Here is a 14238-nt window from a genome sequence, read left to right as displayed (position 1 = left end):
ATGGTATGCACGCTGTCAACTTTCGATGTAATGAAAGATTGTCTTTTCAAAAACGAATGCAATGTTTGTAAAATGTATCATTTAGAGGTCAAGTACCTCGCGATGTAACCAACTGTTGTGAATCATTTGTAATCGATGTTGACTTTGTCCGGATGGATTGGGATGGGTCATTAGACGAACAGCCTATAAAACTCCAATTGGAACCACACCTTTTCGACTCGTTTACGGAAAAGCATGTCATCTCCCTGTTGAGATTGAGCATAAAGCATTTTGGGCTCTTAAGATATGCAATCTTGATTTGCATGAAGCAGGACGATTATGTTTAAGCCAGCTGAACGAATTAGATGAGTTAAGGCATGATGCATATGAAAACTCACTCATCTACAAAGAAAAAACAAAGAAATGGCACGATAAACGTTTAAACAAAAAAGTGTTTCATGAAGGAGATCATGTCCTTCTATTCAATTCTAGATTTAAACTATTTCCTGAAAAGTTAAAATCTAGATGGTCAGGACCGTTCATAGTTACAAGAGTGTTACCTTATGGAACGGTCGAACTAGTGGACTCAAATGATAAACCATTCAAAGTAAATGGACACAGGATGAAACACTATTTTGATGGACCACGAGAGATTGAAAATGATCTTAATCATAAGTTCGACACCACAGCTAACTAAGTGTGGGGAGAGTCGAATGTTCCAAGAGAGAGAAAGATCTCGTGTTTGATATTATGTTCTTGTTTAGTTTTTCAAGAATGGAATCCGATTGGTCTTTCCCTAGCAGACCCTAAAGAACTAGTCTTCTCCCCCCATTCTAAATTTTTATTTTTCTTTCGTGTGTTTTATTTTTGTTTCTATTTGTTTTCAGATGCATAAGTCGCGCACTTCGGTCGATCAAAACCATTCTCTTCTCATATACACACTGATCTACAGCTTACCAATTGATATGGTGTTGGAGATCAGGGAGAAAATAACTGCTATTAGAAAAGAGAAAAGGGCAGAACATAACAAAGTTAATTTCGCACAAGGTACATCTAAATCTGCTTTGAGAAATGTTACAAGTGCAGAAAATGGTCCCACGAAGGGAAATGCCCCAAGAATCAAACTTATTCTAATTTCGAGTTTGTAACTTTATGCCGAGAAGGGCCAGTCAAGTGTTTCCAAGAAAAATTACTAAACCCGAGAGGGTACGCATATGAAGCTATGGAAAATCAACTCGGTCAGCTCGCTTTCGAAGCAATTCGCTCAGGTCATTTTCAAGATGATAATTCTGTGAGATTCTGAAATTCTCACAAGTGTACGAGTGTGCGAGTGTGCAAGTGTGCGAGTGTAATAGTTTGCTGTGTGATTTATTTTAGTGTGCTATTGTGTGATAAACATGTATGATTGTTTGTAAAGAATAATGTATTTGTATTTTAAGTTTGTTTGATGGTTTAAATGCATTCAATCTTCGGCTTTCAAGCGATAAATCTTCTAATTTAAGTGTTTAGATTGGTAATCGGTAAAATTAGGTACCCAAAACTGAAATTACTGCTATCAAACAAAATTTTAAATTTTGAATTAGGGAATATCGTTTATTGAGAAGATATAGATATCTTAAGTCAAATACTTAATATAACGATTTCAAAATATTCATGAGTGAAATTAAGTTCCTGCTGAAATCACGCTAGAACGGAAAATTTTGTTATTATTATTAATGATAATTTGACTTAAGTGGGATAAAAATTTACTTTTAATTAATAACTTTAAAATGACGATTGCTATAAATTGGTCGCGAGTTAAGATTAAGTATTTATACTGAAATTACTTTACCCAAGGGTGGGGCGAGAATTTTGTTATCGTTATTTTATCCTTATTAATTTAAAGTATATATAAAAATAATAATAATAATAATAATAATAATAATAATAAAAATGTGTGTCTTTGTGTACATGTTTGTTTGTTTTGTTTGTGAAAATAGGTAAAACAAGGCATGTTCATAGACTGATAGTAAGTTTAGCAAAAGTAACCAATTTTTGACGAAACATGTGAACAAGAGACGATAAATTGGTAATAAAAAAAAACAGCGCAAGTTAGGGCTTTCTGGCTCTAAGAGGTTTTAACTCTCTTTCTATACTATTTACCCTCGTGAATTCTAATTTTTGTCTGATTTCATTGCAAATGAGAGCATTGCATGATCTCAAGTATGGGGAGGGGTTATAATTCTCTCGGTTTATACACTTGGCTTATTCTTTAAATTTTGTGAAAAATTTAAAAATTTCTAGCTAAATAAATTCAAATCATGTTTATATATATTTATGAACGGTAAAATTAAGTAAAATTTACTGAAACTGTCGTCACCTAAAATGGACATAAATTGAGAAACAACACAAATGTTGAATTTATTTAATAGAATAGAGGAGAATAAAAAGGCAAAGAAAAAGCCAAGTGTGGGGAGATTAACCAATCTATTTGTGTAAAACTGCATATCACATGTTTGTGCGAAGTTTTGAAGGTACTTTTATTGTAATCCATAAAGAACAGTGATTGAAATCGAGACATGGGCCAATTGGAGAACTAAAAGGGCGATCTACACTATAAGGGATAGTGTTGCACCCAACTGACCCTTCGTACAAAATGTTTTTAAAAGATCAAAATGTGTTCATAAAATCTTATTTTCCTTAAGAAAAACATTAATCTTTTAATACACGAGGTCTTCAGGATGAATCAATTCCATCCTTACAGGAAGTAAAGTCTTCCGAAAAAGAAACGCGCTTCTTGATTTAGGTCAAGAAGTTGTCGTCCAGACTGGCTGTAGAGTCTACGAAAAACCTTGTAAAGTTTTCTCAAAAATCAGCTGGAAATCCACGGACCTCAGCATCAAACAAGGTCGCCAAGTGGTCAGAATTATCCTATCCATGAGATGATCTGTCTCGTAAAATGGGGAGGATGCCTTGCAAATCAGCTGGATAAGACTGATGAACCAGATCCCCAGAAAGGATAATCTCCTTAAAGATTAAAAATTAGCATTTAAGCCTGATATTACTCAATCCTTGAGATTGATATTAAAGATTGAGAATTACAAACTCATGGAATTCGATGATATCTATACTCGAACTTGATCGAGAAAATGTTTTGAAAAATATAAACCGATTTGTTTTCAAAGAACTTATTTTTAGTACGTTCATTACTGTTGAACGTAAAATCCTAGGAATTCACCAGAATTCACTAGGTCACCTGAACCAAATCGGGTGTCAACCGTACGAACGGTGGTTGCATAGCATGGTCGAAGACAGGACCTTGTGCCAGACCAAAAACTTCTAGGTGATCTTTACTATTTCTCCTACAAAGGATAGTAATTGCATCCGACACGATATTGACCATGATTTTATGCAATGTCTTAAAAGACGTCGCCTTAACAGTTTCTTGTTCATCGCTCTCCTTTGCAACCGGACGGTAGTTTGCCGTAAGGTAATATACAGAACAAGTAAACTGGATGTGTGCTTTCCAAACACAGGGATAGCAAGTGGGTACACAAAACCGAAAGTTTTTAGCTTAAAATCAAAAGAAGATATGAACCCACAACCCACAAAATATTTATGAAAACTTACACCGGTAATGGGTTAATCCAGAAAACGTGTCTAGTGTAAAAACTAGCATGCATTTTCAAAACACAAAACATTTTCATCAGGTTCCTATTTTCCCTAAGGATCCAAATTTTTCTAAGTCACGTAGGACTTTAACTACGACCCTTAATGTAAGGACCCGTCCTAATCCATCCGGACGAAGTCCATATCGATTATAAATGATTCACAACAGTTGATTACATCGCGAGGTAATTGACCTCTATATGATAAATTTTACAAACATTGCATTCGTTTTTAAAAGACAAACTTTCATTACATCGAAAGTTGACAGCATGCAAACCATTTCATAATATATCCATCTATAATTGACTTAATAATAATCTTGATGAACTCGACAACTCGAATGCAACGTCTTTTGAAATATATTATGAATGACTCCAAGTAATGTCTCTAATATGAGCAAATGCACAGCGGAAGGTTTCAGCGGAAGGTTTCTTTCATACCTGAGAATAAACATGCTTTAAAGTGTCAACCAAAAGGTTGGTGAGTTCATTAGTTTAACATAAGTAATCATTTCATAATTTTAATAGACCACAAGATTTCATATTTCCATTTCTCATAAACATACGTCCCCTGCATAGAGACAAAAATATCATTCATATGGATTGAACACCTGGTAACCGACATTCACAATATGCATATAAGAATATCCCCATCATTCCGGGATCCTCCTTCGGACATGATATAAATTTCGAAATACTAAAGCATCCGGTACTTTGGATGGGGCTTGTTGGGCCCGATATATCTATCTTTAGAGTTCGCGTCAATTAGGGTGTCTGTTCCCTAATTCTTAGATTACCAGACTATATAAAAAGGGGCATATTCGATTTAATAATCCAGCTATAGAATGTAGTTTCGATTACTTGTGTCTATTTCGTAAAACAGTTATAAAAATAGCGCATGTATTCTCAGTCCCAAAAATATATATTGCAAAAGCATTTAAAAAGGGAGCAAATGAAACTCACGCATATAAATATTGTAAAACAGTTAATAAAGCATTTGCATGTATTCTCAGCCCAAAAACGTAAAGAGTAAAAGGGAGCAAATGAAACTCACGCATATAATTATTGTAAAACAGTTAATAAAACATTTGCATGTATTCTCAGCCCCAAAAATGTAAAGAGTAAAAGGGAGTAATGAAAACTCACCGTATTGTATTTTGTAGTAAAAATACATATAACGACATTGAACAACTAAACGATGCAAGGATGGCCTCAGATTCACGAACCTATATCATTTGTATAATTATTAAAATATATAATGGATTCACATAATTTTATTTATTATTATTTGTTATTTATATATTTTAGTTATATAGAATTTATTCTAAAAATCCATTAAAACATTTACATATATTATATCTTACATTATATGTTATATATATATTTATTTGTAGATATATTTAAAATGATTAATATTATATATTTAGTTGTATCAATATATCTATATATATTATATGATCTGTATTATATTTAAAATCATTAGTTGGTTATATGCAAGTATATATATATATATATATGATATTGATAGATTTGATATATATATATATATATATATATATATATATATATATATATATATATATATATATATATATATATATATATATATAGTTATGAGAAATATAATTATAGTATATGTAATAAGTATATTTTTTTTATACAAAATATTTGTCTGGTTAAAGAGATAGTTTTGATAATAAGAATGATTTAATAATAATAATAATAGTAATAATTAATATTAATAATACTAATACTATTAATAATTCTAACACTTAATAATAATAATAATAATAATAATAATAGTAACAAAAATGATAAGTGTGATGATAATAATAATATCCATAATCATAATAATAATATTAACACTAAAATGGTAACATTAAATAATAATGGTATTAATAATACTTATAGTAATTAATGATAATAACAATAATAATAATACCTAAGAATGATACTAAAAATGATAATAATTTTCATGATACAATAATTATAATACTTTAAATGTAAATATGATAATAATAAGTATAATACTAATACTAATAATAATAATAATAATAACAATAACAATAACAACAACAATAATAATAATAATAATACAAAAGACTACCTCAAAAGAAAATGAGTTCCAAAAAGAAAACAGCTCGCGCCCGGGTTCGAACCCCCGACCTCTCGTTACAACACAAACACCCTTAACCAATGTACCATTTCCGTTTTTCTAGAATTAAACCCATCTAATAACCATATAACCCATACTGTTTCTCCTTCTTCTTTATTTAATCATCATAATTATCATCTAACAACTTCGGTTATCATGATCATTTTCTTTCTTATATTACCAGTATCTTTTCATATTACATCATCATAACAACATCATCACGGTGTCATAATTTGATCATTATAATCATCTTCATTAGCCATCATCATCGTCGTTTTAATACATCATCATCATCATCATCTATACTAACATCATCAATATCTTCACAGTAATATCACTATAATCATCATGACTACCATTTTCATCATCATCGTTATTTTATTCTCGTTATCTAGTCATCAATAACATTTATCCCAACAGAATTCAATGAATGGACTTCGGTCCAAACCAGAAAAGTGGGACACGGCCCAAATTGTATCCAAAAGTCCAATCTATAAAGAGGCCCGTTTTATTTAAATGGCTTGGCCTGATTTTTCTTTGTCATAAGCCCGTTACATAATTTACAGCCCAATTTCTCTATAACCTAATTCGTGATAGTTTAATAGCAGATGAAAGTTTGTGTGGGGTTCGGAAAAAAAAAATATAGGAGAGGTAAGTTGCAGCCGCAACTTTACAGCTCACACACCATTATCATCATCAAAAGTCACTCTCCAATATTTTAAACAATCAGACAGATCACGATGGATACACAATGCTTTTTATAACTAATAAATATTTAAATATATTAATAACGATTCCATCATCATCATTAGGGTTTACCTCACGGCTTGTTCAAACGAAGGGAGGAAAGAAATATATACGCAGCAGTGATAGCAGGTAACAACCTGAGTTGGTGGTGTTTTGTTTTGAGTTGAATCTTCATAACAGAAAACGGAAATAGAAATTTTCATTATAGTAGTTTTGGTTGTCAAAAGTGACAGGGTGTTTTATAGATTATGCAAAACGAGTATGGTAAATAGAAACTGCAGCAGGAACCACGATAGAAACAGGTTATGGAAGTAGGTATCGAGCAGTCGCAGGTCGATTAAGTACAGCAGAATGTTCGTTGGTGGTTTTTGTTCGAAAGGGAACTAGTACAGTAGCTGCAGCAACTTACATAGGGTTGTTTGGGGTCGGTGGTTGTTTGGTTTTGCAGCTGAGGATTGAACAAGAAATAGTTGTAGGTTGTATGAAGATGAACGTGAGTGTTGATTCCTTGATGAAGAAAAGGAAGAGAGAGAGTAGAGAGAGATGGTTAGTGGTGGTTGTTCTTGGTGGATGATGGTGGCCGATGGTGTTTTTCGAGCAGAAACTATAGACAACTTCCAATTGCGGGTATCTATAAACGGATTATATATACAGTAGATATTGATGAAGAATGATGGTTCATGATTTAGGAAGGTGGTGGTGTTGGTGATGTACTTCTGTAATTATGTATGTATATGTATATCTAATACATAGATAAATAATGATATATGAATATTGATAGAAATTGATGGAGAGCGATATGTAACATAAAGTAAGCTAATAACCATGTGTATATATTAGATGAGAATATAAATCATAAAGTGTGATAGTGGGAAGGACAGAATCTTCAAATGCTTTTGTCTCTGTATGTTAGTAATTCAATCAACAACAGTAAACATCATTTACATTCATAATTCACTTCTCGGATTGAGTAAGTTGTGGGGTTATCTGTGTTTCTAAATCATATAGGATGTATATGGATATATAACTTGTCCTCTATCAATCTATATCTATATCTATCTACAATATAATAGTACAATAATAATTACAATAATAAGACAAGTGTCATTTAAGACATGTAACAGAAAAATTTAGCAGTCATCTAATAATTAGATATTTTTGTACCGAAAGTACCTACAGAGAGGGTATCATACTTCGTTGTTAATCAGGGGCGGATAAAAAGCTTATAAATTATATAACTCATTTTCGGATCACCGTTTATTTTAAAATCATCTAAGTTCAAATTTAAGCTTGTTTAATATCCATCGAATGGTAGTTGAGTATTAGCGTCGTTTATTAAATAGATTTGAAATCATAAAATATATATTTAATATACTTTATTTATATATAAGATATGTTTTAAATAATAATTATCATAATATCATATTTTTATTTTACATATAATATTTTAAATTATATTTACAATTACCATTTATATATATACACACATATCTATTTACAATTAATTGTTCGTGAATCGTCGAGAATGGTAAAAGGGAAAATGCATTCATGTAAACTGTCCCAAAGTTTTCGAGACTCAACATTACAGACTTTGCTTATCGTGTCAGAAATATATAAAGATTAAGTTTAAATTTGGTCGGAAATTCCCGGGTCATCACAGTACCTACCCGTTAAAGAAATTTCATCCCGAAATTTGAGTGCGATTGTCATGGTTAACAATAAATATGTTTTCATGACGAATATGAGTTGATAAAATAGAGTTTTATCATTATTGAGTAATATGGATAAAACATTTCGATTATTTGAAGAGTACGAATGAAACTATCGTAAGAGAGGTCCCAACGGCTCAATTTTTAGCCGTTAGTAAAAAAAATCCCAACGGCTATCCCAACGGCCACTTTTATACTATATAACTACCAACCATATACTTCATTTTATACACTCAAACATATATTTCTTTTATATTTCCACCTTTCTCAAAAATCAAAATCAAACACTCCCAAACTGCAAAATGCTAACACTTTCCCCAATGATTGTTTCATTCAATGTTCATTACGGAGGTGATTTTCGTAATCAAATGAAGGAATACAAGTGGGGCGACAGTATTTCGTTTGAAGATATTGACATTCGTGATGTTGGTTTACAAGACTTGCTATCCTTTCTAAAGGAAAAAGTTCCGTGTGAATTCACGTTTGTGTTCTTCTATAAAGACGATTATGATGTAAATTGTAGGGCAAATTTTCTGTGTACCGATGATCAATGGTACTTTATAAAGGATACCATTGAAGATCGTGGTAAACGTATTTCTCTGTATGTGTTTCTTGAAGATACAGAGACGTTGGGTTATCGTTACCTCGATGAATCAGCTGAAGCAGCAGCTGAAGCAGTAAGTGAAATACCGATGTCTCCAGAGTACCTCACAGATGGTGAAATGACTGGTGAACACTACTTTGCAGATGACAATTGACGACGATGAGTAGTTTGATTGTAATCTTTTAATTTTTAATTGTCGTGATGTTTTAAATTTTTAATTATTGTAATTTCGGTGTTGTTGTCGAGTTTTATATCTTCCTTTATGTTTCGAAGCTCTTCGTATTTTTAATCTACTCTCGATCTCTAGTAAAACGAGTAATGGTCTAGAATTTGTAAGTATGGAGTTTCGAATGAATTTAATGTTATAATCAAGAAAGAACGTAATAGCACGATTTGATTCGTCAAATTACCAGGATCATTGAGAATAGAGCTATCAAGAATATACTTTCTTGATATGTTCAGAAGTTAATTAGAATAAAAGAGTTATGTACATGACACATGATGGTGGTATGATCTACTGTGAACCATCATGTCCCGTTAGAACTCAGCATGACTTACTGTAATATAATCACGTTGATCAAGTGTCATTATATTATACTAACTCATGCATCAGTTCCCAACATTACTTCAATAACATTCATATTTTAGGCTCGACAGTTTACATAATATAGAAACTAACAGTTTCTATATGATGTAACACTGATAGCACGAAGAGATTAATGGTTTCAGATAAGAATAGTTATAAAAATATCTTCAGAATATGGAGGATATTTATAATGAATGATACGATAATATCTTTGAATATCTAAGATCAGAGGATGATAGAAACTATTATCCGCAAGGGTTTAGAGTAAGGAGCAATATATTCGCTAAAGACTTCAGTAGGCATTGATTCATTCGGATTCTTTGAAGTCAAACTTATTCTTTGTGATTTGTCCACGGCTTTCTTCATAGTTTCACATAATCTTCTTTTCGATACTAAATTTTCTATTGAATGTTTCCAATATAATGATAAACAGGAGGCACGAAGAGGTATATAATTTCAGACGAGAATATTTATGAAAATATCCTCAGAAATATCGAAGATATTGATGATGATATTTTGGAGTTTCTAAGTTCGATGGTTGATGGAGAAAGATTTTCCGCAAGATTTTAACAAGACTTCGGAGCAAGATATTCTCTAAAGATTTCGACGGATCCAAAATTATCTGGATTCTTTGAATATAGGGTATGGTCCTTGTATTTGTCCTTGGTCTCCTTCGTGGTTAGCTCAATCCGTTTTTCAGTTCTAACTTTCCGAGCTTTTCCAACATACTATTCTTTATCATCCAACTTCCGATGATTAAGGTTGTTTACGATTGTCTATGGTTTCCGCTGCTTCATTCAACTTTTTCAACATTCATAGTATTGATTTGTGACTGAGTACTTTTCAGAATTTCAGAATGAGATATCATAATTCTAAGAGATAAATGTCATACATATAATGTTGATGTAGATATGATGTGAGTTTTCAAAATACTGATTGCTGATTCCCGATAATTGGTATGGCAGTTCTCGTTACAAGATGTGGATGAGTATATGATAGGGTTTCAATGAATAATTATAATGATTTGTCAGAGAGATTTAAGCCGAGAAGCAACGAGATTGCTGGTACGTCTGCTGGTAATATGGTGGAATATAAAAGAATTCTCTGGTATTAAAAGGGTAATCGTATATATATCAGGATTCTAGTAAGGCTACTTCGAATGAAAAGTCGAAGTTGACTTGCTGGAGCTGTGACAAAATTGGCTAATTTGAAAAGGGATCGCAAAAATTATTTTTGCTAATAAATGTCAAAAGATCTAACGCGGCTACGTGTTAAACTTTTACTCAGTTGCCGAGAATTTCTCAGGTACATAACTATAGGCATAAATCTTTCCTTCCGTAGATAAAGTGCGATTGATTCATCCTATCGATTGAGGTATTTTCAATAATCTCGAAAGGTTTGAACGCAGATTGTAATCGTTAAGATACAAATGAGGTTTAAGATGAAAATCAAGTGGCAAACTTGAAGTATTGTTTAGTTTCATGTGTTATAATTAATATTTTAATTCATTTTAATTGTCCACTGTTGGTAGTCCTTAGTTGATTAGTGCGCAGTTAGCTAGGATTTTGTTAGCGTGGATTCTTAACAAAATTTCTCATAGTTAATTTGTTTGTTTCTAACAAATTTTATTCCGTCAAATGTTTTCTTCATTATGCCACTTGTCAAATCTTGACTTGGATTCTGATTGGTCAAAATCCGAATATGAACTTGAACTTGAATGAAAATAGTTGTTCTTTGGTGAACGGATACGTATATGTGTGAATGTAAGTAGGATAGTAAATGACTGTTGAATCAGATTCGAAGAATGCATAGTGTAACTTATTAATGTGAAATCTAAATATTCCTCGGGTATTACCTACCCGTTAAAATATTTTCACTATTAACAGTTTGTACGCAAGAATTTTTAATCACAATCTTTATGAAAATATATTTACATATATATTTCCTTCAGATGTAATTATGGATTTAATGAGTCAACATAATATTAAACTCCTTTGATTTTCGGTTTGAGCTAGAATAAGTAATCTCTAAAACTATTTGGATCCACATATTCTTCGCAGAATATTGATGAAGTTATGGATCAATACTTCATTGTTCATTGTTGTTGGTACGCCTTGGTATCTATGGTGCGTATGATGTTGATGTTCGTGGAACAGATTGTGAAATTGAGGCTTGGGATGCAGATGTTGTTGTTGGTGGTACTGTTGGTGCCGGTAATGTTATTGAAGCTGGTACATTTTGCACCATATTCTCCGAATTGATTATTCGAGCGCGAAGTTCGTTGACCTATTACTTCAGGATGATTATCGGTCAGAACGAGCGGATGAATAAGGTTCAGAATTGTGGATAGAATATAATCTTGTTGAGTTACCCTGGAAATGAGACTGAAAATGGTGTTTCGAACAGGTTCACCGGTAAACGCTTCAGTTTCATTGTCAAGAGGTGAATTCGGTTGGTGGAAGGGATTACCTTCTGCGCGTTTCCATTAATTAAATCGACTACGAACCCATCAGATGAATTGATAATGGCTGATTGGTTGATTCATGCTGATAACACTGTTTTGGGAGCTTAGGTGAACATATATGTCGGAATAGCAATCGGAATCTGAGGGACTCGAACTGGTTGCAGGATTCATCTCGTACGATCAGATGAAGGATTTTTGATAAGAAATAGATTATAGGATGTAGATTAGTACTCTGCAATACATAATTTACATATGCATATATAATACAAAAATCCCATAAGTTACGGAGGAATCTACGGAAGTTGTCAGGCAAAGTTATAGTAACAGATACGCTAAGATATAAAGTAGCAGATACGCTAAGATAGGAATTTTGTCTATACACTATTCATGCAGTCAATGCAGTAATACGTGTCTAGACTAAGAATGATAAGCAAGTGATTCCCTAAGAATGATAAACAGATGATTTTCGACAAAAATGATAAGCAAAACTTTTGACATGCAAACACGGTCGAAGTCCAGACTTTCTAATGCATCCTAACGACTTATCAGTTAGACACACTAATGCAGACCTGGTTCGCTAAGACCACCGCTCTGATACCAACTATAAGGACCCGTCCTAACCCATCCGGACGAAGTCCATATCGATTATAAATGATTCACAACAGTTGATTACATCGCGAGGTAATTGACCTCTATATGATAAATTTTACAAACATTGCATTCGTTTTTAAAAGACAAACTTTCATTACATCGAAAGTTGACAGCATGCAAACCATTTCATAATATATCCATCTATAATTGACTTAATAATAATCTTGATGAACTCGACAACTCGAATGCAACGTCTTTTGAAATATATTATGAATGACTCCAAGTAATGTCTCTAATATGAGCAAATGCACAGCGGAAGGTTTCTTTCATACCTGAGAATAAACATGCTTTAAAGTGTCAACCAAAAGGTTGGTGAGTTCATTAGTTTAACATAAGTAATCATTTCATAATTTTAATAGACCACAAGATTTCATATTTCCATTTCTCATAAACATACGTCCCCTGCATAGAGACAAAAATATCATTCATATGGATTGAACACCTGGTAACCGACATTCACAATATGCATATAAGAATATCCCCATCATTCCGGGATCCTCCTTCGGACATGATATAAATTTCGAAGTACTAAAGCATCCGGTACTTTGGATGGGGCTTGTTGGGCCCGATAGATCTATCTTTAGAGTTCGCGTCAATTAGGGTGTCTGTTCCCTAATTCTTAGATTACCAGACTATATAAAAAGGGGCATATTCGATTTAATAATCCAGCCATAGAATGTAGTTTCGATTACTTGTGTCTATTTCATAAAACAGTTATAAAAATAGCGCATGTATTCTCAGTCCCAAAAATATATATTGCAAAAGCATTTAAAAAGGGAGCAAATGAAACTCACGCATATAAATATTGTAAAACAGTTAATAAAGCATTTGCATGTATTCTCAGCCCAAAAACGTAAAGAGTAAAAGGGAGCAAATGAAACTCACGCATATAATTATTGTAAAACAGTTAATAAAACATTTGCATGTATTCTCATCCCCAAAAATGTAAAGAGTAAAAGGGAGTAATGAAAAGTCACCATATTGTATTTTGTAGTAAAAATACATATAACGACATTGAACAACTAAACGATGCAAGGATGGCCTCAGATTCACGAACTTATATCATTTGTATAATTATTAAAATATATAATGGATTCACATAATTTTATTTATTATTATTTGTTATTTATATATTTTAGTTATATAGAATTTATTCTAAAAATCCATTAAAACATTTACATATATTATATCTTACATTATATGTTATATATATATTTATTTGTAGATATATTTAAAATGATTAATATTATATATTTAGTTGTATCAATATATCTATATATATTATATGATCTGTATTATATTTAAAATCATTAGTTGGTTATATGCAAGTATATATATATATATATATATATATATATATATATATATATATATATATATATATATATATATATATATATATATATATATATATATATATATAGTTATGAGAAATATAATTATAGTATATGTAATAAGTATATTTTTTTTATACAAAATATTTGTCTGGTTAAAGAGATAGTTTTGATAATAAGAATGATTTAATAATAATAATAATAATAATAATAGTAATAATTAATATTAATAATACTAATACTATTAATAATTCTAACACTTAACAATAATAATAATAATAATAATAATAATAATAATAGTAACAAAAATGATAAGTGTGATGATAATAATAATATCCATAATCATAATAATAATATTAACA

The sequence above is a fragment of the Rutidosis leptorrhynchoides genome, chromosome 4, assembly GCF_046630445.1.
Source record: "Rutidosis leptorrhynchoides isolate AG116_Rl617_1_P2 chromosome 4, CSIRO_AGI_Rlap_v1, whole genome shotgun sequence".
Classification (NCBI taxonomy): domain Eukaryota; kingdom Viridiplantae; phylum Streptophyta; class Magnoliopsida; order Asterales; family Asteraceae; genus Rutidosis; species Rutidosis leptorrhynchoides.
Note: the sequence above shows the minus strand (reverse complement) of the source record.